Here is a 26,015-nt window from a genome sequence, read left to right on the forward strand (position 1 = left end):
TGTTTTTGATGGATGAGCTTATTGGCCAGAGCTTCAGTGTTTGAGTTAGGTGATTATATATATATATATATATATATATATATATATATATATATATATATATATATATATATATATATATATATATATATATATATATATATATATATATATAATCAGTTGACGAGGTTGTAGAAAAAATGCTTTTAAAAGTAAAAAAAAAAAAAGTTGGCCATACCCACTCAGTCACATTACACACACACACCCCAACCGAGCCACGCCCACAGAACCGGTAGTAACAAATTTTACATTTCACCCCTGATCATGAGGTAAATGAAACAGCACGCAGAGCACACAGAAGAAAACGGCGGGAAAAAAGGGAAACTCCCCCTCCACACCCACAGCAACCAATCACAGTGCAGATTGCCTCACGCAGAATCCAGCCTTCTCCAATCAGTCAACTATAACTGTGTGCCCTGGCTCACTGCACAATCTCACTGCTCCAGCTACTAAATTTAAACTATCTTAACAATATGCAAGCCAGTTCTTCAGTGTTGTCGCAATGCCAGCATACAAAGAAAAGAGCTTCTGTAAATTATATTGTTGCAAGGCAGGACTTTTATTATGGGTTCCCCTGTATGGTACCATTACAAAAAAAAAAAAAGAGCTTAGTATTTTTATTGTTACTCTTTTAAAGTCTGGATCGGATAACATTTGAAATAAAGACAATGAATCTGACTGTTTTGATTCTTTCCTCCTTGAATGGATTAAACTCAAATCCTGTCCAACTTTTCCATGGGCCCATTTGATGATTTTAGGCAATTTAAACCCAACGGCATCAGCCAAATTTAATAAATGCAGCTATTCAAAGGAACTTTATCCATCCCCCTTAAAAATCTGGAAAAAAAAAAAGAGGCAAGTCTACAGATTTGAAAGAAATCCATCACGGATTGCAGGGAGAGCAAATTAAGATTAAATCTGCCAAAATGGATGGAAAGATTGGATCCAATGAACGCAGCCTGTTATTCTCTTCAATTTTCTTCTGAAAAATGATCTTTAAAAGACATATTTGGGGGGGGGAAAGGCTTTGACAAAAAGATGTATATGATAAATGCACCAAAGAAGAGGTATCCATTAGACATTTCTAATGTTTTATTGTTTTATCTATAAAACACATAAATTACCCCTTTCTAGAAACTCTGGGCGTGCAGAAATCTAAATATAGAACAGAGGAGCAATGCAAAAAAAAAATGCAATCCTATCAACAAAATATTAATATTTAATATGAATGGCATAGATCTTTTCCCAGGTGCTTAATTATCAAAAAATTAGCACTTCCAAGCTTCCTCTAATACGAGGTGGTCTTATTCTTCTGTGTCCTTCTTTTCTAGCTAGAGATGTTTGTGCTTCTCCAGAACTGTTTTTAAATCTCAGTTACTTGAGTATCCTTTATGCCATTCCGCTAAATTAGCATTTCTTCCCAGTAGCCGTTTTAGTATAATTCAATTACCAAGGAATGTGGCACCAGAGAGGCACAGTTAGAAACCTCAATTGGTTATGTGACAAAACTGAGGCTTGGAGGACACTACTCGTCCCATGTGCCTGGTGATCCAGAAGCCGCACTGAGCTCCCAGTCAGTAAAATATTACATAAAGGATTCCTAAAGGTACACAAATCCTGTTATAAGAAGTGGCTGCAGATCAGAATGAATGCTGATAGTTCTGCAAGGAAGGGAAGGGAAGGGAAGGAAGAGAAAGGGAGAAAAGGAAAGGGGAAGGGAGGGGAAGGGAGGGGAGGAGAAGAGAGGAAGGAAAGAGAAAGAGAGGGAAGGGAAGGGAAGAGAAGGGAAGAAAAGAGAAAGAGAGGGAAGGGAATGGAATGGAAGGAAAGGAAAGGAAAGGAAAGGAGAGATGGGGAAGCGGAGGAGAGGAAGAAAAGAGAAAGGGAGGGAAGAGAAGGGAAGGAAGGAAGAAGGAAAGAGAAAGGAAAGGACAGAAAGAGAAAGGGAGGAAAGGAAGGAAGGAAGGAAGGAAGGAAGGAAGGAAGGAAAGGAAGGAAGGAAGGAAGGAAAAAGAGAAAGAGAGCGAAGGAAGGAAGAAGGAAGGAAGGAAGGAAGGAAGGAAGGAAGGAAGGAAGGAAGGAGAGATGAGGGAGCGGAGGAGAGGAAGAAAGAGAAAGGGAGGAAGGAAGGGAAGAAGGAAAGAGAAAGGAAAGGACAGAAAGAGAAAGGGAGGAAAGGAAGGAAGGAAGGAAGGAAGGAAGGAAGGGAAGAAAAGAAAGAAGGAAGGAAGGAAAGAAAGGAAGGAAGGAAAGAGAGGGAAAGAAAGGGAAGGGAAGAAGGAAAGAGAAAGGAAAGGAAAAAAGAGAAAGCGAGGGAAGGAAAGGACAGAAAGAGAAAGGGAGAAAAAGAAAGGAAAGGAAAGGAAGGAAAGGAAAAAAAGAGAAAGAGAGGGAAGGGAAGGAAAGGGAAGAAGGAAAGGAAAGGAAGGGAAAGGAAAGGAAAGGAAAGGAAAGGACCTTAGAGGTCTTCTAGTCCAACCCACTGCTCAGGCAGGAAACCTTGTACCGGTTTCAGACAAATGGTTGTCCAATCTCTTCTTAAAAGCCTCCAGTGTTGGAGCCCCCAAAGTTTCTGGAGGGAAGCCATTCCATGGATTCATTGTTCAAAGTGTTTAATTAGCAAGAGGCCATATTTTGGACAATTGTACAATTTGTGTGCTAATCCACATTTTTTTCAAGGACCAAAATCCTTCTCCATTACAGGCAGTCCTTGACTTATACCTCTTTGTTTAGTGACCTAAGTTACAACAGCCCTGAAAAAAGGGACTGGTGAGGGTCATACTTATGAATGTTTGCAATGTCCCCATGTTCCCGTTATCAAAATTCGGATGCTTGGCAACTGACTCATATTTATGACGGTTGCAGGGGTCACGTCAAAGTCAATGGGGAAGCTAGAACTCACTCAACAACCGTGTGACTCACTTAACAACGGCAGTGATTCACTTAACAGCTGTGGCAAGAAAGGTCGCAAGGCAGGACAAAACTCGTTTAGCGACTCTCTCGCTTAGCCACAGAAACTTGGGGCTCCATGTTGGTCGTAAGTCGAGGACTCCCTGTAATTGTGAGGCTTCGTGCTTTCTCAAGTGTTCTGCTTCCATTTGGCTCATTTTTATTTTTATTTTTATTTTGTATTTCACAGTTAGTCAACGCAAAAGGCAGGTTACAACACGAGAAAAACTGAGAGTGTAACAACAGGAATAAAACCAAATGACACATTTCAAAAACTCACCCCTAATAATAAATCAATTCTCTGCCAAGACAGATGCTGGTACAATTTAATTGAGATTGAAAGTCCTGGAAAATACAATTGTATTGAACTGTATCTACTAAAAGGCACAAGGAAGGACTTTAGACTTCAGAGGGTGAATAGCTCCGAAGTGTCAGACTGGCACTTATATATATATTTACATTTATATCCCGCCCTTCTCCGAAGACTCAGGGCGGCTTACAGTGTGTAAGGCAATAGTCTCATTCTATTTGTATATTTACAAAGTCAACTTATTGCCCCCCCAACAATCTGGGTCCTCATTTTACCTACCTTATAAAGGATGGAAGGCTGAGTCAACCTTTGGCCGGGCTTGAACCTGCAGTAATTGCAGGCTACTGTGTTCTAATAACAGGCTCCTTACAACCTGAGCTATTCCGGCCCTTGAATAGCTCGTGTGCGCGAGGTGCCATGCAGAGCCATCTTTCCGGGTACGCGAGCTGTCGGCCAACTGCGCATGCGCGCATGCCCAAGCTGGTGTTTGGGCCTCCGGTGCATGTGTGTGCAATTCAGGGGACCCAGCTGGTCTTCTCAGCCCTCCTGTACATGCACGCATGTTTGCGCATGTGTGTGAGGGTATTTGCGTGCAGCATGTGCATATGGCATTCACACACGCATTGCACGCACGAAAACCAGGCGCATGAGCAGATGGTGTGATTGCACGCACAGCGCAAGGGGGAGCTAGGCAAAAGCCGTGCGCATGCGCAGATGGTACGGTTGTGTGCACAGCGCATGGGGCGCATGAGCAAAAGCCGTGTGCATGCGCAGAAGATGCAGTTGTACGTGCCAAGGAAGGAGCCGTGCGTCAGCACGGATGGCACACACACACACAAAGTGTGCAAAACATGCCAAGCGCATACTTGTTCGGCATTCAGTGAGTTAAAGTTTCACCACCACTGGTTAATTTGCTGGCCTAGAAACCAGGAGATGATAAATTCTAGTTCCACCTTAGGCATGAATACTGGCTGGGATGACTTTGGGCCATCCCCATAAAGCCATCGATTGTGTGCTAATGTTAATAATAATTTTCACTTTAATAATCTCATCGTGATAAAGAAAATTATAACCTCATGTTTATCCATAGGGTTTTCCCAGGAGCAGTTATTATTACTTTTACAATAATTATAACAATTCTAACGTTGCTCTTATGAAGGGCCAGACAAAAGGGCATGCAGAGGTGGGTTTCAGCAGGTTCTGACCAGTCCTGGAGAACCGGTAGCGGAAATTTTGAATAGTTCGGAGAACCGGTAGTAAAAATTCTGACTGGCCCCACCCCCATCTATTCTCTGCCTCCCGAGTCCCAGCTGATGGGGAGGAAATGGGGATTTTGCAGTCACCTCTCCCTGGAGTGGGGAGGGAATGGAGATTTTACAGTATCCTTCCCATGCCATGCCCACCAAGCCATACCCACAGAACCGGTTGTAAAAAATTTTGAAACCCACCACTGATCTCATGTACAACTAATCCAGGTTTAAATATCCATCTCTTCTCTTATAAAAGATATATATATAGGTCTTTGGTTATTCGGGTTTTCTCCCGCGTAAAATTAGAAGTGTCTTGGCGACGTTTCGATGAAGTCTCATTCGTAGAGACTTTGCTCCTAGAAGCACGAAGCTGAAGCCTGAAGATGACGAATGAGCCTGAAGATGACGGATGAGAAAACCCGAATAACCAAAGACCTACATACAAAGAACACCCCTCGGAGCCAAAAGACTCCATAAAAATGAACAAGTTAGAAAAATAAAATTAATGAATACATGGCACTAGACCAAAGGCAAGGAAGACCCTTCTTAAATTGGCTCAAAAATTTGGTCCCTAAGGCTGGGGAGGCGGGGGGGCGGGGGAAGAAGACATTCCTTTGGAAAACGATTTAGCATTTTAATCCTATTGTATTGGGCATTTGGTTATTATACGTTTCTTTGCGTCGGAAAGCAGGAAGACAATTTATTGGGTGGTTTCTACATGGTCCTTCTTCAATCCTACCAGAGAATTGGTGGGACTTAGCTCTGAAGGCACTTTTTAATTCAAATTTATAAAGATACAAACTTGTTTAATGCTGTCTAACAGACTCATGCACAGACAGGGTCTCCGAGGCAGGATCAGTAACTAGTGGCTTCCAACGAAGTAAAAGGATTTAGAGCAAATAATGCAATAAAAGACTCTAAATGTAACGTGCTTAAGGCTTCGGGGTCTCAAAAGGGATTCTGTCAAAATAGCTTTGATTGTAGCAGGTCTGAAAATGGCAAGGCGAGTTTAATGAAAAAGCCAGGAGATATAAATGGGTTTTAAGCTGGTGATGAAAATTTGTAAATACGTAGCAGGAAAGAACAAATCCTTAATACTAACAAATTAATACCCTCCCTCTCTCCCTTCCCTCTCCCTTCCTTCCTTCCTTCTTTCCTTCCTTCCTTTTTTTTCTTTTTCTTTCTTTCTTTCTTTTTCTTTCTTTCTTTCTCTTCCTTCCTCCCTCCCTCCCTCTCTCCCTCCCTTCCTACTCTGTTGTTCTATTATTCTATTATTCTATTATTCTATTATTCTATTCTTCCTTCCTTCCTTCCTTCCTTCCTTCCTTTCTTTCTTTTCCTTCCTTCCTTCCTTCCTTCCTTCCTTCCTTCCTTCCTTCCTTCCTTCCTTCCTTCCTTCTTTCTTTCCTCTCTTTCTTTCTTTCTTTCTTCCTCCCTCCCTCCCTCCCTCCCTCCCTCTCTCTCTCCCTCCCTTCCTACTCTGTTATTCTATTATTCTGTTACTCTATTATTCCTTCCTTCCTTCCTTCTTTCCTTTTTTTTTTTTTTTTAATTTTTTTATTATTTTTTTTGCAACAAACAAACAAAAAGAAAATACATTATTACACCCTTGTGCTATACATAAAAGGAAGATTTGGGTCTTCGGATATATCCTCATGATTGCCAAAATCCGCGTTCTCGAGGTACAGGTACTGAAGCGTCCAATGTTCCAAGCGCAAAGTCCACAAATGGTTTCCAAGTCTTCCAGAAAATATCTTCTTTATACACACCACTTCTAATTTTAATATCACATGTCATTTTATCATTTAAAGCTAATTTCCACATTTCAGAATTCCACTCTTCTATTCTAAAAATCACATCTAGTTTCCAATATCTAGCTATTATAATTCTACCTATTATAATCATAATTCTAATCAATTCTTTTTCATATTTTGTTAATTCTATTTCCTTAATTACCAACAATAATATAGTTTCCACTCTCAATGTTATTACTTTCCCCATCATTTCAAATATCATTTTCTCCAATTGTTGCCAAAACTTTTAACCTTATCACAATTATACCACATATGTTCATAAGTCCCCAATTCCATCTCACATCTCCAACATTTTTACTAGTTTTTATCCATTTGTGACAATCTTACTGAGTCAAATACCATTACCAAACAACTTTATAATTGTGCTCTTTAATCCTTATAGATAAAGTTCTCATAATTCTACTCTTCCAATTCACATTCCAATCTGATTCTGGTATTTCAATATTAAGATCTTTTTCCCAATTTGTCCTCATCACTCTTTGTAATTTTTCATCAGAATTTATAATCTTATAAACCCTACTAACGAGTCCCTTTAGCCCAATTTCATCTTTCATAATCCGAGATACTAAATATTCAAATTCAGTTTCACATCTATTTATCGAATAATTTTCCATTAGTTTTTTGTCCATTTTCTATCTGTATTTTTCAAACCAACTTAACCCTAATTTTTCAATAATTTCTTTATTCCTCCTTTCATTTCCATAACTTTTATCCAATCTCTAATAATTTCTATATTTTCCTCTTTAATCACTTCATTCGTTTTATATTATTTTAATCGCCAAATTCAGTTGTCTCCCCAAAAGATTATATCCGGAATTAAAATTTTAACAAATTTGTTCCACATTTTACTTAATCCCTTTAACCAATAACTTCTACTTACACATTTTAAATTTGCTTTATCTAAAAACCACCTTGATCCAAATTTCTCTATATCCCTTAACTCTAAATCTCTCCAATAATTATCTTCACCTTTAAGTATTTTTACCACTATCCGGATACCATACGCACAGTAATAATTAAATAATTTGGGGATTCCTAATCCACCTTCCTTTTGATTTTGATACCACATTTTCTTCACTAATCTGGGTCTTTTGCCACCATTGCAAAATTTATCCAGTTTTTCTGATATCCTTCAATATCTTTCTCTGTCAAATTTAGTGGTAGCATCTCGAATAAAAAGTTGAACTTGGGCAGCAACATCATCTTACACATTGCAATTCTACCAAACCAAGACAACTTTAAAATTTTATATTTATCTATCTTCTTCTCAATTTCGTTAATCACCACATCATAATTAAGTTTTTTCAATTCTTTAACCTTAAGTGAAAGCACTATACCCAAATATTTCAATGTGTTTTAATCCTTATCCCAAATTGCTCTTGCATATTCTCAGACTCATTACCATTACTATCCATCAATAATTCTGACTTTGACCAATTTACTTTCAATCCTGTCATTTCTTCAAATTCTATCAAATGCTTATATATCTTTTCAAATCTTTCTCTACATTTTTCAAAATAATTAAAGTATCATCCATACAAATTTATCTTATACCCTTATATCCTTCTAATTCTTCATCTTTTCTATCATTTTGTCAATATTTCCATAGCCAATAAAAATAATGTTGGGGACAGGGACATCCTTGTCTCGTACCAGCTTCTAATTTTATCTCTTCAGTTAATATTCCATTCACCTTCACTCTTGCACTGCTCTTTTGGTACAATTTTGAAATAACATGTATAAACTTATTACCAAAGCCTAAAGCCTCCACAATTACTTTAATTGTTTCCCATTGTACAGAATCAAAAGCTTTAAAAATATCCAATGATACTATACCAATTTTATCACCATTATATTCAGCTACATCTATAATATTTAATACTCTTCTAACAATATCACTCATGTATCTACCCTTCACAAAGCCTACTTGATTATAACTTATATATCTATCTATAAATCTATTTAATCTATTACTTATAATAGCAGTAAATATCTTTGCATCCTGATTAATTAAAGAAATGGGCCGATAGGACTCAATCCTTTCTAAATCTTTATCTGGTTTAGGAATTAGGGATATCACCGTTCTATTCCATGACGAAGGTACTTCCCCACCATGTAATATTCCATTGAATAATTTTTGCAGTCTTGGTATTATTAATTCTTTAAATTCTTTATAAAACTCAACAGGTAATCCATCCTCACCTGGAGCTTTCCCTAATTTTAATTTTTGTATTATTCCATTAATCTCATCTTGTGTTATATCTTCTTCCATCAATTCCTTATATGTTTGATCAATTTTCACCACATACTTTTCTAAATAGCTTTGCAATTTTCCCCGATTAATTGGTTTCTTTGAATATAGATTCTGAAAAAAGTTTCTAACCACTTCACATTTCTCTAATTTTTTATAACATCTTATACCTCTATCATCTATCAAAACTCCAATTTCTCTCTTCTCTCTTTTATCTTTCGCCATCTTTGCCAATAATTTAGAATTTCTATTACTAAATTCAAAAAAATTCCTATTTAAAAATCTCAAATTTCTTTTTACTAACTCTGTATCTTCTTCTATCATTTTATTTCTTAACATATTAAGCTCCTGAAAAAAATTTTTTTCTTTAGTAAGCAAAAATTGATTTTCCAATTCTTTAATCTTATTTTTATCTCTTTCCATTTTAATTTTATAATTTTTATATTTCCTACTTGATAATTTAATACTCTCCCCTCTAAACACCGCTTTCATCGCATCCCAAACAATTTCAAATTTAACCTCCCCGTTATCATTTAATCTCCAACTTTCCTCCAATTTTTTAAGTATCCATTTTTTATCCTTTTCATTTTTATACAATTTCGTCATATCTCCAATAGCTTCTTTTTTTCTCAAAATTAAAATCTAAGTCCACCATAACTTCTGCATGATCAGAATCTTTAAAAATTCCCACATCTACCTTATCCACATTATTCAACAAATCTTTAGAAAGAAAAATATAATCAATTCTAGAATATGTATTATATATCTTAGAAAAAAAAGTGTATACTCTCTCAATTCCTTTAACCTCTCTCCACACATCAACCACGCCGTTTCGAAGCATCCACATATTTAAAATCCCCATTTTATTTGCTCCTCCACAGCGGGTGGGATTAGTACTGTCTATTTTATCTCTGATTAAATTAAAATCCCCAGCCACAATTACTTTCCCTACACTTTCATTCTCCAAAATTTTTGTTATTTTTTCAAGAAATTCTCTTTGTTTTTCATTCGGTAAATATAAATTAACAAGTGTCACTTTTTCCTCATTAAGATTTCCAACAATTATTACATATCTTCCATCTTCATCCAAAATTACCTTATGTTTTTCAAAGTACACCCTATCTGATATCAGTGTTGCAACTCCTCTAGCTTTTGAAGTTCCAAATGCTTTTACATATATTTGCATACCTTTTATATACATTCTATTTGAATCTTCAGATTTCTGATGGGTTTCTTGTAAAAATAAAATGTCTGGTAAATCCCTTTAATCTTAAGCTCCAATCTTCTTCTTTTAATCTGATTCCTGTACCCTTCACATTCCATGACATTATTTTTATAACTCCCATTTAAAATATAAATTTTTAATCCTATCGCATCTTCCTTTCTGTGCCCCCACCACCCGACATTAAACTACCATATAAACAACAATAAGAAAACAGAAAAAACAAAAACAAACAAACAATAAAATACAAACAATCTTCTTCCCCACATCCTCATCGGTTTCGCCTCTATAAAGAGAATGGGGAGAGGGACGTGCCAATGCCCGGGCACTTCTTTCGGGCTGTCTATTTAAATTCATCACTCAAAAAAAAAGATAGCGATGACCCGCATTCAGCTTCATATTTTCCAAGACTCTTATCTGCTTCTTCTCCTATTGTATCCTCACGACTCTTCTTCTGTTCAACCAACACAGGTGATATTTCTTTCCTCTTTAACCCTTTAGAGTCTTGCCCTCCAATAGCCCCTTTTTCTTCTTCTGAGATTGATGTCTCCACGTATGTTCCACCCATCTGAAGCATTCGATCTTTTATCTCCATTAAATCCTCCATCTCAATCAGTCCAAGCTCCCGTAAATATAATAATGCATCTATATCTGGGGTGATTGTACGCATCCTTCCTTTATAAAAAAATTTCAACTGTTGTGGTGGCCTCCAATTGTATTTAATTCCATTATCTCTCAAAACTTTTGTAATTGGTTTTAAAAAATCTCCATGCCCTTTCTTCTCTTGATATATCCGGGAAGACTTGAATAGTCTTCCTTCAAACTCAAAGCATCTCCCAACTCTCTTAACTTGGCCATAACTTCCAACTTATCACCAAGATTTGCGAACCTGACAAGCACATTCCTGTTAGAACCATTTTGCCTTCTATATCCAATTCTAAAACGCTTGCCAGGTCTGCTATTGTGAGCGTAAGTTGCGTATCCAAATCATTAATCCATTTCAAAACCCGCTGTTTCAATTTATCTTCCTTTCTTCCGAGATTCCTCTAATAACAAAATTATATTTCCTCATCTCTTCTTCCAAAAGACAAATTCTCTTATCTTGCTGCTCATTTTATAAAATATATTGCCAATTTGCCGATCTACTTTTGCCTCATGCACATGCAGCTGCTCCATTTCATCTTTAATCATTGTCATTTCCTCTTTTGTTTAGCAAAGTTATCATTCATATCTTGCTTTAAATTTTGCATTTCGGATGTCAGTTTAAATGTCAAATTATCTATACGCTCTGATAGTGCTGCTATTTTTCCCAATTTTATTTAAAGCTGCAGCAATTTGCTGCGTTTCTGAAAGTTGTTGAGTCATTTGAAAAAAAAAACCAAAAATTTCTCAAACTGGGATTCCAATTTTTCAAAGAGTCTTAGTGAAGATCAAAGGACAGCAGTCAAACCAATTTTACAGAGGGTCTTGATGAAGATCAAGGACGACAATCTTTTAATTGAAGCGACGGCTTATTTGCACTCGTTAGTAGCTTATCAGTAACTTATGAGTCATATTCACTCCACAAAGAAACACAATTACCTCACAGCTTAATCAGCGCCATTTTTCTCCACGTCGGCAGAGAAAAAAAAACAAACCAACGAACTTCAAAACAAAGTCCTTTTTGTTTTCTGTAATATAAACAAGCTATTAATTTCCTCTCAAAGAAAATAATTAAAAAAAAATTATCCACCTAATAAAAGCTTCTTCAGCCAGTCAGCCAGTCAGTCCAGCACAAAAGATCGATCTCTTCAATTAAAATTCTTCTCATTAGCAAATTCAGTCTTTGATATTCCTTAGCCTCAGCATTTAACACAGAACACGATAATTATAATAAGGAAAGCAAAAGACAGCAGTTTATTCCAAACTCATTGTATCTGCCAGTTCGGTCATCCCACGCAGTAAAAACTCCTTAATTCAAGCAGTTTCAGATGACCTACCAGTTTTAAATTCAGTCTGCTGGGCTATTAACACTTCCACTTCATGATTTATTAACTTTCATCCATAACGGTGCATTCCAAACAGCATTAATCCTCATAAATCTTCATTATTAAGCCCTGTGAAGTAAAGGAAAGGTCCTTACCCCACCACGGTCATGGCCACGCCCCCCTTCCTTCCTTCTTTCCTTCCTTCCTTCCTTCCTCTCTTTCTTTCTTTCTTTCTTCCTCCCTCCCTCTCTCCCTCCCTCCCTACTCTGTTGTTCTATTATTCTATTATTCTGTTACTCTATTATTCCTTCCTTCCTTCCTTCCTTTTCCTTCCTTCCTTCCTTCCTTCCTTCCTCCCTCTTCCTTCCTTCCTTCCTTCCTTCCTTCCTTCCTTCCTTCCTTTCTCTTTCTTTCTCTTCCTCCCTCCCTCCCTCCTTCCCTTCCAACTCTGTTGTTCTATTATTCTATTATTATTCTATCCTTCCTTCCTTCCTTCCTTCCTTCCTTCCTTCCTTCCTTCCTTCCTTCCTTCCTTCCTTCCTTCCTTCCTTCCTTCCTTCCTTCCTTCCTTTTTTCTTTCTCCCTGCCTCCCTTCTTTCTACCTTTAACTTCATCTTCCCTTCCAAAAACAGATTGCAATCAAGCTATTATTGAGCCCGGTGACACAGTGGTTAAAGTGCAGTACTGCAGGCTACTTGCAATTTGGCAGTTCAAATCTCACCAGGCTTAAGGTTGACTCAGCCTTCCCATCCTTCCGAGGTGGGTAAAATGAGGACCCAGACTGTTGGGGGCAAGAGGCTGACTCTGTAAACCGCTTAGAGAGGGCTGTAAAAGCACTGTGAAGTGGTATATAAGTCTAAGGGCTATTGCTATTGCAATTTAGCTTTAATTATACTTACTGATATAAAAAAGAAGACATTCAGACAAAGGTCCCTCTATTCTGCCGTGGACAAACCAACTTGGCAAATTTCCCACAGTGCTCCAAAAGCAACTGTCTCTTTTTCCATCGTTCAAGTGCTATGAAACAAATGTTGGTAAATCTTGGAAACTCACAAACCTCGCCAGTCCTCACAATTATTTTTCAATCTCTGCAGCCATGCCAGGGCAGAGGTGAAGGGAAATTAGAATTCTATTGAACAGCAAGCGAGACGTCAAAGGAGTTTGGGTATCCGGTCCAGAACAGATTTGGAAAGGGGGAGAATGCTTCAGTTTTGTCCCTGTTTTTCATCCGATTGCGTATTTCTCATAACACAACCAGCGCAGAAGAATTGAACACGGTGGACGTGTTCCCTCCAGAGTCCTCCTGCTGTTGTGAGCTGTTACATCTCTTTAAATGTCCCCTCCTAGAATTTGCAATGAGGTAAGCTACAAATCTCCCTATAGAAATCTCTGAATTTGCTCAAATCTTCCACATCTAAGTCCTGAAATATCAACAGCATCTTGGGCTGGCTCTCCCATTGAGATCGAGATGTTGTTAATCCCTGAAGGACATGCCATCTCGTTTCACGACTGAGGTGTGATGGAGATGCATCTGCAGCTTGGATGCTGAAATGGCATTTCAAATGTAGGCTGAGTAAATATCAGTGTGACACAGGGGTGAAATCCAGCAGGTTCTGACAGGTCCTGGAGAACCAGTAGTGGAAATTTTAAGCAGTTTGGAGAACCGGTAGTGGAAATTTTGAGCAGTTCAGAGAACCGGTAGTGGAAATTTTGAGCAGTTTGGAGAACCGGTAGTGGAAATTTTGAGCAATTCAGAGAACCGGTAGCGGAAATTTTGAGCAATCTGGAGAACCGGTAGCGGAAATGTTGAGCAATTCGGAGAACCGGTAGTGGAAATGTTGAGCAGTTCAGAGAACCGGTAGTGGAAATTTTGAGCAATTCGGAGAACTGGTAGTGGAAATTTTGAGCAGTTCAGAGAACCGGTAGTGGAAATTTTGAGCAGTTCGGAGAACCGGTAATAGAAATTTTGAGCAGTTCGGAGAACCGGTAGTGGAAATTTTGAGCAGTTCAGAGAACCGGTAGTGGAAATTTTGAGCAGTCTGGAGAACCGGTAGCGGAAATTTGGGGTAGTTCAGAAAACTGGCAAATACCACCTCTGGCTGGTCCATTCCTCTGAATAGGGATTTTGCAGTATCCTTCCCCTGCCGCGCCCACCAAGCCACGGCCACAGAACCTGTAGTAAAAAAAAAAATTGGATTTCACCGCTGGTGTGACGTGCCTGGGAAGGGCACCGAAGTGGCGGCAGGTCCAGCCCGAACAATTTGCAAGTATTCTCAGATGAAAGCAAAGGGGAAGAAACATCTTTCTAACCTCCCCCAAAACAATCTGAGGTCAGCGATGTTCTGGCTTCGCAATTGTGTTTTGGAACCTCCAACTTTCAAAACTCGAGAAGAAAGGAATGGTAGACGCAGGGCTGGGCTGCTGGGGGTTCGCAGGAGAACCTCTAGCTAAGATTCTGTGCAGTTCAGAGAACCTCCAAATCCCACTCCTGGCTGGCCCTGCCCCTCCCCCCCCCTCCCAGGAGTCAGGTAAATGGACTCCTGGAAGGATGCAGGTAAATGCAGGGTGTGTGCAGAGGCCCAGGGAGGGTGAAAAATGGCCCTACCTCCAGAGGGCCTCTGGAGCCTGGGGGGGCCGTTTTCGCCCTCCCGGAGGCTCAAGAAAAGCCTCCAGAGCCCGGGGAGGGCAAAAATGCCACCCCTCACTGTGGTGCAGGAGGACGACTAGGCCACACCCACCATGGCCACGCCCACCCAGCAACCGGGCAGAGAACGCCTTGCTAACAGTTTTGAAGCCCACCCCTGGGTAGATGTGGCACAGTTTGAATAATGTAGGATGAGAATTAAACCTGGTATTCCGAGAGGAATCGAGGATTGTCAATTGGATTAGTCAACCCATTTCATTTTCTCCGTTATTGGGAGAAAGGTCAGCCTGCTCTGGTTGTGCAGGGCTTTTTCCCAGAGGATCCTCTCCACCTTAGAGAACTTCAGTTCTTCTAAAAAGCATCAGGTTACTTAAGAGGGACTTTCATAGAGATTTGGGGTTGAGAATTATGCCAGAGCAGGCAGACAGGAAGGAAGGAAGGAAGGAAGGAAGGAAGGAAGGAAGGAAGGAAGGAAGGAAGGAAGGAAGGAAGGAATAGAAAGAAGAAAGGGAGGGAAGTGTGAAGGGAGGGGGGGAGGAGAGGAGGAGGAAGGAAGGGAATGGAAGGAAGGGAATGGAAGGAAAGAAAGGGAGGGATGGATGGATGGAGAAAAGAGGGAGGGAGAAAGAGGAAGGGGAAGAGAAGGAAGAAATAGAAAGAAGTGGGAGAAGGAAGGGAAGGAAGGGGGAGGAAGGAAGGGAGGGAGGAAGAGAGGAAGGGAAGAGGAATGGAAGGAATAAAAAGAATAAAGAGAGGAAGAGAAGGAAGGTAGGTATAGAAATAAGAAAGGGAGGAAGGGAAGTGACTCCAGCCCCCGAACCTGGCCTCTTGCCCGAAAGTGACTCTGAGAGTGAGGGGGAAGGGCCGGTAAGGCTTACCTCGGGAGCACCGATTCCTTTGGCCCGGCTCCAGGAGCCAGAACTAGACCAGTCGGAAGACGTAATGAGGCCATCATTCCCTGATTTCTCCCTTCCCCAGGCTACGCCTTCAGACCCAGCTGATAATAATAATAATCAAGCTTGGATTGACCCACGCTTCAGAAGATTAGAGAGGCGGCGTCATCAAAAGGAAGGGTGGGGCAGGAGCCCCATCCCACAGGATATATAAGGAGCTTTGAGACTGCTCTCACTCCACGGGAAGCAAAAGTTTAGCTGAACCATTTCAAAAAGAGCTGAAAGTTTTGCTACGTGAGTCATTTGTTTGAACTTTGGCAGGCAGCTGCGATTTCTCTGCCAGGACTGATAAGAGCCGTGAATCCACTGGCTGAAGGCCAGCTCGTTGCTCCGAAGTGGGGAAGGAGACAGAACAAGGAGTAGAGATAAGGGAGGGAGGGAGGGAGGAAAGAATAGAAAGAGGAATGGAAGAGGAATAGAGCAAAGGAAGGAACAGAAAGAAAAAGAGAGCAAAGAAAGGATTAGAGGGATGGATGGAAGGAAGGAAGGAAGGAAGGAAGGAAGGAAGGAAGGAAGGAAGGAAGGAAGGAAGGAAGGAAGATTAAAAGATTTAGATGCCAAAACCCGCCAGACATTGTATGAAGTCTCTTCAAGTAAACTACAATTTCTGGAACTGGGAATTTTAATCCAGACAGATTCCTCTCATCTGTCCTAAGAGCAACCAAGAAGAATAATTGGATTTATTCCTGTTAGAAAACAAGGGCAACTTCCAAATATCCTGAATCGAGGCTTAGGGAGAATTCAAGGACCATCATTTTCACGAAATTCAAAAATACGATCCTGTCCGTCTCCAGATTTGTCACATGACCGAGAAATTCCTGAAGGATGATTGATGTTCCTCACAGAAAGGAGAACCTCCAGATTCCTGTTTCATGTTTATTCCACAGCTTAAACTGATGAAACTGCGTAGGGATGGCCCAAGAAATCCTTACTAGAGAAAGATCAAATAAAATAAAAGTAGTAATATTTTAAATATTGATCTGATCTAGAGTTGGAAGGGACCCTGTAGGTTATCTAGTCCAGCCCCCCTGCTCAAACAGGAGACCCTACAACATTTCTGGCAGTCCAGTCTCCTCTTGAAAGCCTCCAGGGATGGAGTTCCCTCAACTTCTGAAGGCAACGTCTGTTCCATGGGTTGATGGTTCTCACTGTCAGAAAATGTCTCTTTATTTCTAGGTTGAATCTTTCCTTGGACAGTTTCCATCCATTCTTCCTTGTCTGGTCTTTGGGTGCTTTGGAAAATAGGTTGACCCTCTTCCTTCCTCTCTATGGCAGCCCCTCAAATATTGGAAGACTGCTATCATGTCTCCCCTGGTCCTTCTCCTCACTAGACTAGCCATGCCCAGTTCCTGCAACCGTTCATCATATGTTTTTAGATTCCAGTCAATTTAATAACAAATAAAATGAATAAACATGGGGTAGGCTGATTGAAATTATTATTGAAACAATACTAATTCCTAAGAGGTCTGTAAGGGGCGTGCATAAGAGCACAAGTGTGCCTACCGTTCCTGTCCTATTGTTTCCTTTCGTTATATCCAATTAATATAGTTATTACATAAAGGTAAAGGTAAAGGTTCCCCTCGCACATACATGCTAGTCGTTGCCAACTCTAGGGGGCGGTGCTCATCTCCGTTTCAAAGCCGAAGAGCCAGCGCTGTCCGAAGACGTCTCCGTGGTCATGTGGCCGGCATGACTCAACGCCAAAGGCGCACGGAACGCTGTTATCTTCCCAGCAAAGGTGGTCCCTATTTTTTCTACTTGCATTTTTACGTGCTTTCGAAACTGCTAGGTTGGCAGAAGCTGGGACAAGTAACGGGAGCTCACCCCATTACATGGCAGCACTAGGGATTCGAACCACTGAGCTGCCAACCTTTTGATTGACAAGCTCAACGTCCTAGCCCCTGAGCTACCGCGTCCCTTAGTTATTACATACTCATGCTTATATATATGCTCATCTATTATATAGTTATTTTCATGCTTATGCTTATATATACTGTTGTGACAAAATAAATCAATAAAAATAAATAAAAAACATGCTAGGATTCTACAGCTGCACCCCCAACACAGATATACTTGTGAATTTAACTTGAATTCCTTCTAGGTGGACTACGCTGATGCTCTATCACGGGAATTTTACAGCTAGACGGAAAAAGATAGCAAAAGCTCAGAGTGTTGCTAAGGGCAACTGCACAGTCCTGATCTACACACTATTATGTGAAGAGGGTTGCAAGTGAGGTCCTGGAGGCTGGCTGCCAGCAGAAAAACGAACATCTGGCATAGAAAGTGGAACCAACCAAGAAAAGGAGTTAAATTAGACACAGATTTTTCCAGCAGTCGCATTATGCTTCCAGAAGGAAGTACCAAAAACTTCTTAAAATGGAAAGGCTGGGTAGATAAAATTCACAGTTGTCTACTCTGTGACTATGACTGAAGCTTTTGGCTAGTGTTCTTCCTTCCTTCCTTCCTTCCTTCCTTCCTTCCTTCCTTCCTTCCTTCCTTCCTTCCTTCTCTCCTTCCTTTTTCCTTCCCCATCCATCCATCCATCTATCCATCCTAAATTCCAGGCCTGCCTGCCTGCCTGCCTGCCTGCCTGCCTGCCTGCCTTCCTTCCTTCCTTTCCTGCCTGTTCTGTCCCCTCCCTTCCTTCCCAAAACAATACGCCAGCCAAGGCTGTCTGCCAGCAATTTATTTACACTTGGCCGGGTTTCTTCTGGCAACAAAAGTTCTAGCAACGTTCCTTCACATGCCAGCCAAGTCCTTATCAAGTAGCAGCGTGCTGACAGACTGTTGCCAGGGCAACCAGGAGTCTGCAGGATGATCTAAAGTACTCACAAGTAATCCCAGCCTTCAGTCCAAGGCAGTCAAAGAGCCAGTAGTCTGTAACTTTGTCCGACACAAGGGCCTACGGAGAACTCTCCCTGCTTTTATCTCCTGTGGAGTGTGGCTCCATGACTCCCTGGGCCTGCCCCACCTTTTCCTCTGCTGCACACGCTTATCTCGGCATCGCTGTTTCGCATCTAGCCAAGATTGATCCTCAGCAGCTGGTTCTTGGGGCGTTGCCAGGGAGGAGGAGGGGTCGGGGGAAAGAGGCCTTGTCAACTCCTCCTCCTCCTCCTGGTCTGCAGCTGGAATCTGGGACGGTGCCAGGGAGGAGGAGGGTCCAGGGAGGGAAGGAGGCCTTGCCAGCTCCTCCTCCTCATTCTCCGAGTCATCCGGCTCCAGGAGGCCAGGCCCGGGGGCCGGAGCCACAACACTGCCTTTATTATTTTTACAGATAACTCAAGGTGGTGAACATATCCAACACACCCTCCTTCTCCTTTACTCCCCACCTCACAACATCCACCCTGTGAGGTAGGTTGGTCTGAAAGAGAGATTAACCGGGCCACCTGCCAGTTTTATGCCTAAGGAGGAACTAGAACTCACTGTCTCCTGGTGATTGACCCAAAGTCACCCAGCTGGCATTCATGCTTAAGGCGGGACTAGAACTCACCATCTCCTCATGATTGGCCAAAGGCAGCCAGCTGGCTTTCATGCCTAAGGCAGGATTAGAACTCACAATCTCCTGGTTTCTAACCTAATGCCTTAATTGCTAGTCGCAACTGGCTCTCATCTGACTCGCATATTTCTCATATATATGTATTTTTTGGTGGCAACTACAAAGACATCACGTACTTCATAACCAAGATACACAGCGGAGGCAATGATATGTGTACCAATAGTACACAGTGTACAACTTCCATTATTTGCTTAATGCGCACATGATAAATGTGAAGTTATACTCTCCTTGCCATTTCCAGGGATGCTGAGTGGCTGGAGTTGGTTTTATTTTATTTTTTTAAAATGAATTTACAATCTCGGAAGACCAAACATTTCTTGATACACTCACTCCATCAATAATATTTATTCGCCCAAAAGCCAGCAAATTTTAAAAGAACAAAAATAGAGCAAATCAATAAAACAATATATGGACAACCAGCAAAATAAATCATATTATAACGGTTTAACAGTCCCGTCTCTATTACTATGTTAATGCATTTCCCTAGGTGATATAAATCTAAAACATGAATAGGTGTTACATAAAAACTATATATCCCCTAACAATTTATTCGTTAAAATGTATTAAATTAGAAATAATTTTTAAAGGTACTGATGTCTTTAACCAATTACAACTTACTTTCATTAGAGCAGCACAAAATTTAGCTACTCCGCACGTAATAAATAGTTTTAAATCCTGACGGAGGAGGTACATATAAAATTTATCTGACCTCCCAGAGAATTGACAATGTTCCTCCAGGCCTGCCTGTCCTCTACCATCCTCTGGAGTCCATTTACGCTCAATAGATAGATATAGATGAGACATAGATAGATAGATAGATAGATAGATAGATAGATAGATAGATAGATAGATAGATAGATAGATAGATAGATAGATAGATAGATAGATAGATAGATAGATAGATAGATAGATAGATAGATAGATATAGATGAAATAGATAAGAGATAGATAGAATGATTATTATAATCAGAGAAGCCATTGAGATAGAAAAACGCCCACACAGCATGAACAAACGAGATGATACCTCCCGCCTACCAGCCATTTGGAAACCCGCCCTTATTGACAAACGTCCCTAACACGAGGAATGACACCAGACCCAACACATACTTCATCTATAACAGACAAAAATACAAACAAATAGAAGGAGCACCCATGGGATCACCCCTCTCACCTGTCATTGCCAACCTCTACATGGAACACTTTGAAACCCAAGCATTAGAAAAATCTGATCACAAACCCAAACTCTGGCTCAGATACGTAGACGACACCTTCATAATCTGGCCACACGGGAAAGAAAAACTTGACAACTTCCTCACACACCTCAATAGCCTACACCCCAAAATACAGTTCACCATGGAAACAGAAGTTAACAACCAACTTCCCTTCCTAGATGTCTTAGTCTACAGGAAACCCAATGGCTCCCTAGGACACACCATCTACCAGAAGAAAACACACACAAACTGCTATCTGCACGCACTCTCACACCACCACCCGGCACAGATCAACTCCGTAGCCAAGACACTCATCTACAGAACAAAATGCTTAGCTGATGAACAACACCTAAAAACCGAACTACACACTCTCACTAACGTAGTAACATTCAATGGATTCCAGAGAAATATGATTACCAAACTAATCCAAAAAGAACCCCCCACTAAAATCCAAGACAGAGAACAAGAAAACACAGCCCTCCTCCCATATATAAAAGGCACCACAGACAGAATCAGCAAGATCCTCCACAAACACAACATCAAGACAACATTCTGCACAAACCGAAAAATATCCACCATCCTAAGAAACCCCAAAGACAAAATTGAGTTAGAAAATCAAGGAGTATATGAAATCCCATGCACCGCCTGCCCCACCACATACATTGGACAAACCAACAGAAGAATAAGTGCACGCATTGAAGAACACAAGAACTCAGTCAAAAAGAGGAACCAACTTCTTCCTGGTCCAACACCTTAAAGTCACAGGACATGATATTGACTTTAAAAGACCAGAACTATCGCCAAAACTGAACACTTTAACAACAGAATAATCAGAGAAGCCATCGAGATAGAAAACGCCCACACAGCATGAACAAACGAGATGATACCTCCCGCCTACCAGCCATTTGAAACCCGCCCTTATTGACAAACGAGTCCCTAACACGAGGAATGACACCAGACCCACACTCACGAGGTCCACACAGGATGTCACCACCACACATCCACCCAGAAAGCAGACCCAAACCCACACTGATCAGGAAGCACGACCAAGGACCAGAAGCCAGACCGCAGCTGCAACATTAGCCATTTCAAACCCCTCCAATCCATACATGCAGCAGACTGACACCCACTATGAAGATGTAGCACCACCACGAACAAAGCCAAACAGCAGCAGTGCAGCTCACCAGCTCAAATCCCCTGCAACTCAGACTAATCTGAGCACAACCAAGCCCCACCAAACAGGACACACCCCAGCCAATCAGAGCACAAAAACCCCATCCAATCAGAGCACAGCCAAGCCCCACCCAATCAGTTCAAACCCCACTAGCAGTTAAAAGGAAGAAACAGCTGCAATCACACATTGCTTCCAGAAGCTACGGTTGAAGCCTGAAGATGACGAATGAGACTTCATTAAATGTCGCCAAGATACTTCCAATTTTACACGAAAAGAAAACCAAAGATATATATATATATATATATATATATATATATATATATATATATATATATATATATATATATATATATATATATATATATATATATATATATATATATATATATATATATATATATATATATAAAGAGAGAGACAGAGAGAGACAGAGAGAGAGACAGAGAGAGACAGAGACAGAGACAGAGACAGACAGAGACAGACAGAGACAGAGACAGAGAGAGAGACAGAGAGAGACAGAGACAGAGACAGAGACAGAGACAGAGATAGAAACAGACCTATGCTATGTTATGCTATGCTATGCTATGCTATCCTATGCTATCCTATCTTCCTATATTGCAAATATTGCAATATTGTAAGGATTGATTGCCAAAGTTGCAGGCCTGATTTAAAGATGACAGAATATTTCAGTTCCAGCTGTTTGAAGGGGGCAGAAAATTCCAAGCGTTCCTCTTTCTTGAAAGAGAAAACCTTATGACGGATTGATTAAGTTCTGTGATTGAAGTTTCACTGATATTTCCAAATGGAACCGGCAGTATACTCCGCCCTAACCATTCCAATAGGGCAATATGAATATTAAAAACCCTAATGAAATGCTATTTGTGGTTTGTAGCTTTTCCCAGGCAGGGATTTAAAAAGCGTAAGCAAAGTTTCCATCCTTTCAAAAAAAAAATCTTAAATATTTCAAGATTACTCTCACGCCACTAATATTCAGAGACCACGGTGTGTCTACACCTGCAGAATCGAGCAGGATCTGGCTGTCCCCATGAGCCGGTTTCGAAGTGAGAATTGGACTTTGAAGAATCAGGATCAAAAGAGCATCGATGCTTTTGAATTTTGAGGTTGGAGAAGAATATCACGGACCGCCAAGAAAATAAACAAAGGTGCCTTCGAAGGAATCCGCCCAGAGTTCTTGCTTCAGGCATAAATGTCCAAAGGTTTAGATTTTGGACACATTATCTAAAGATCCGCGCCTCTAGAGAAGCGTTTGGTGATGGAAATAAAGAGAAGAAGAGGACGATCAAAAGCAAAGTAGATGGACGGACTTCCGAGTGCTGGTTGCTGTATCCTTGGAAGATCTGAAGAACCAGGTTAGAAACAGATCAACCTAGTTGAGAGTCACCTCCAACTTGATGGCACTTATCACTTCATCAAACTTCCTTCCTTTCTTCCTTCCTTCCTTCCTTTCTTCCTTCCTTCCTTCCTTCCTTCCTTCCTTCCTTCCTTCCTTCCTTCCTTCCTTCCTTCTTCCTTCCTTCTCTCCCTCCCGTCTCTCCCACACCTCCCTCCCTCCCTCTTTCCTTCCTTTCCTTCCTTCCTCACAGTAATTCTGCATTAATTCATATCCTCCCTCTCTTTCTCCTCCCCCTTCCCAATTCCTTCCTTCCTTCCTTCCTTCCTTCCTTCCTTCCTTCCTTCCTTCCTTCCTTCCTTCCCTTCTCTCCCTCTCGTCCGTCCCACACCTCCCTCCCTCCCTCTTTCCTTCCTTTCCTTCCTTCCTCACAGTAACTCTGCATTAATTCATACCTTCCCTCTCTTTCTCCTCCCCCTTCCCAATTCCTTCCTTCTTTCCTTCCTTCCTTCTCTCTCTCCCTCCCTCCTTCTTTCCTTCCTCACAGTAACTCTGCATTAATTCATACCCTTCCTTCCTTCCTTCCTTCCTTCCTTCCTTCCTTCCTTCCTTCCTTCCTTCCTTCCTTCTCTCCTCTCGTCCGTCCCACACCTCCTCCTCCTTCCTTCTTCCTTCCTTTCCTTCCTTCTTTCCTTCCTTCTCTCTCTCCCTCCCTCCCTCCTTCTTTCCTTCCTCACAGTAACTCTGCATTAATTCATACCGTCCCTCCCCAATTCCTTCCTTCCTTCCTTCCTTCCTTCCTTCCTTCCTTCCTTCCTTCTCTCCCTCCCATCCCTCCCACACTTCCCTCCCTCCTTCCATCCTTCCTTTCCTTCCTTCCTTCCTCACAGTAACTCTGCATTAATTCATACCATTCCTCCCTCCTTCCTTCCTTCCTTTCCTTCCTTTCTTCCTCACAGTAACTCTGCATTAATTCATACCGTCCCTCCCCAATTCCTTCCTTCCTTCCTTCCTTCCTTCCTTCCTTCCTTCCTTCTTTCCTTCCTTCCTTCCTTCCTTCCTGTTGAAAATGTGGACAGCCCCAAGAGGGCAGCAAAGCATGCATAGTTCGTTTGCCTCTTTGCTGCCCTCTGGTGGTCATCTGCAACTTCTAGATTTCTGAGTCCATTAACAGTAGCTCTATTTTTAGTGTAGGGATTGCTATTAAGTGTACGAATAAGGTTAAAAAAAAAAGTATAAATATCACTGAACATGGCTCCCTGAAACTGACAACCTACTAGCAGAAGATAAGCATCTGTATTTCAGGATTAAACTCTCGGTGTTCTCTGAGCTTGGTTATTTGCTTGCAGATGTTTCGTTACCAACAAGGTGACATCATCCATGCAAACGAGTGTTGGGTTCGCTCCCTAATCTATATACAATCGTTTAATGTCGATGTTGATCACGGGGAGACTGCAATGGTGTAAGCTCAGGCAGTAGAGAAGCCTGTTATTAAAAACACAGCAGCCTGCAATTACTGCAGGTTCGAGCCCGGCCCAAGGTTGACTCAGCCTTCCACCCTTTATAAGGTAGGTAAAATGAGGACCCAGATTGTTGGGGGGGGCAATAAGTTGACTTTGTAAAAAAATATACAAATAGAATGAGACTATTGCCTTATACATTGTAAGCCGCCCTGAGTCTTCGGAGAAGGGCGGGGTATAAATGTAAACAAAACAAAAACAAACAAACAAACAAACAAAACAAACAAACAAGTGTGAAAAAGCAGTCCCTTTTTTCACTGCTGCTGTAACTTTGAAAACGGTCACTAAGTGAACGGTCGTAAGTCAAGAACTCCCTGTATTTCTGCTCCTGGAATCTCAGCCTTAAGATAAATGGTGGAGAGAGAGAGAGAGAGAAAAAAAATTCACGCCACTTTTGCATGCTTTTAACCGAGCCCATTAGCTCAGGATATTGTCGCTTTTGCATTCGGCGGCCGAGTCCTCCGCGCCAATCTCTGCATTCAGGTGTTAAGAGCGGAACCGATCTTTTGTGCAGCCCCCCAGCCGGCTTCTGAAAAAATCAAAAGAAAATCACGCCGCTCGGAGGTTTCTCTGACCCATTTGCGCCTCTCCAGAAGGAGGCTCTCGCGGTGATTGCAATCTAAGTTCCCTTTGAAATAAATCTTGCGTTCCTTTTTTCAAAGGAGGGAAAATTATCTCACCTGCCCTCCGAACTTGGTGAAAAGGGAAAATGTCACTGCGGCAAGGAAGGGGATCTTATCATGAGGGAAGGTGCTTTATTCCTCCTTCCTGTGGGCGCCTCGCCTTTTCTAGAGAGGCTTTTTAATTCGGAGGCCAAAGTACAGCAGTGGCCAAAATTGTGGAAACCTTTTGGGAAAAGTGGATTTTGGAGGTTTGATGGCTAATAAAACCATATTTTTTTTTTGAATTTCAAGATAATCCTATTCCACTGCTGGAATCGCCTGGGAATAGCCCAGACCTCCACCCAAGAATAGAATAGAATAGAATAGAATAGAATAGAATAGAATAGAATAGAATAGAATAGAATAGAATAGAATATGTGGAATGGAATGGAACGGAACGGAACGGAACGGAACAGAACAGAATAGAAGTTAAATGATGGATAGGATACGATGGGATGGGATGAGATGGTACGGGATGGGATGGGATAATAGAATAGAATAGAATAGAATAGAATAGAATAGAATAGAATAGAATAGAATAGAATATGTGGAATGGAATGGAACGGAACGGAACGGAACGGAACGGAACAGAACAGAACAGAAGTTAAATGATGGATAGGATACGATGGGATGGGATGAGATGGGATGGGATGGGATAATAGAATAGAATAGAATAGAATAGAATAGAATAGAATAGAATAGAATGGAATGGAATGGAATGGAATGGCATAGAATAGAATAGAATAGAATAGAATAGAATAGAATAGAATAGAATAGAATAGAATAGAATAGAATAGAATTTTTTTATTGACCAAGTGTGATTGGACACACAAGGAATTTGTCTTGGTGCATATGCTCTCAATGTACATAAAAGAAAAGATACATTCATCAAGAATTCTAAGGTACAATACTTAATGATAGTCATAGGGTACAAATAAGCAATCAGGACACAGTATCAATATAAATCGTAAGGATACAAGCAACAAAGTTACAGTCATACAGTCATAAGTGGAAGGAGATGGGTGATGGGAACGATGAGAAGATTAATAGTAATGCAGATTTAGTGAATAGTTTGACAGTGTTGAGGGAATTATTTGTTTAGCAAAGTGATGGCATTTGGGAGAAAACTGTCCTTGTGTCTA

The sequence above is a fragment of the Ahaetulla prasina genome, chromosome 8, assembly GCF_028640845.1.
Source record: "Ahaetulla prasina isolate Xishuangbanna chromosome 8, ASM2864084v1, whole genome shotgun sequence".
Lineage (NCBI taxonomy): Eukaryota > Metazoa > Chordata > Lepidosauria > Squamata > Colubridae > Ahaetulla > Ahaetulla prasina.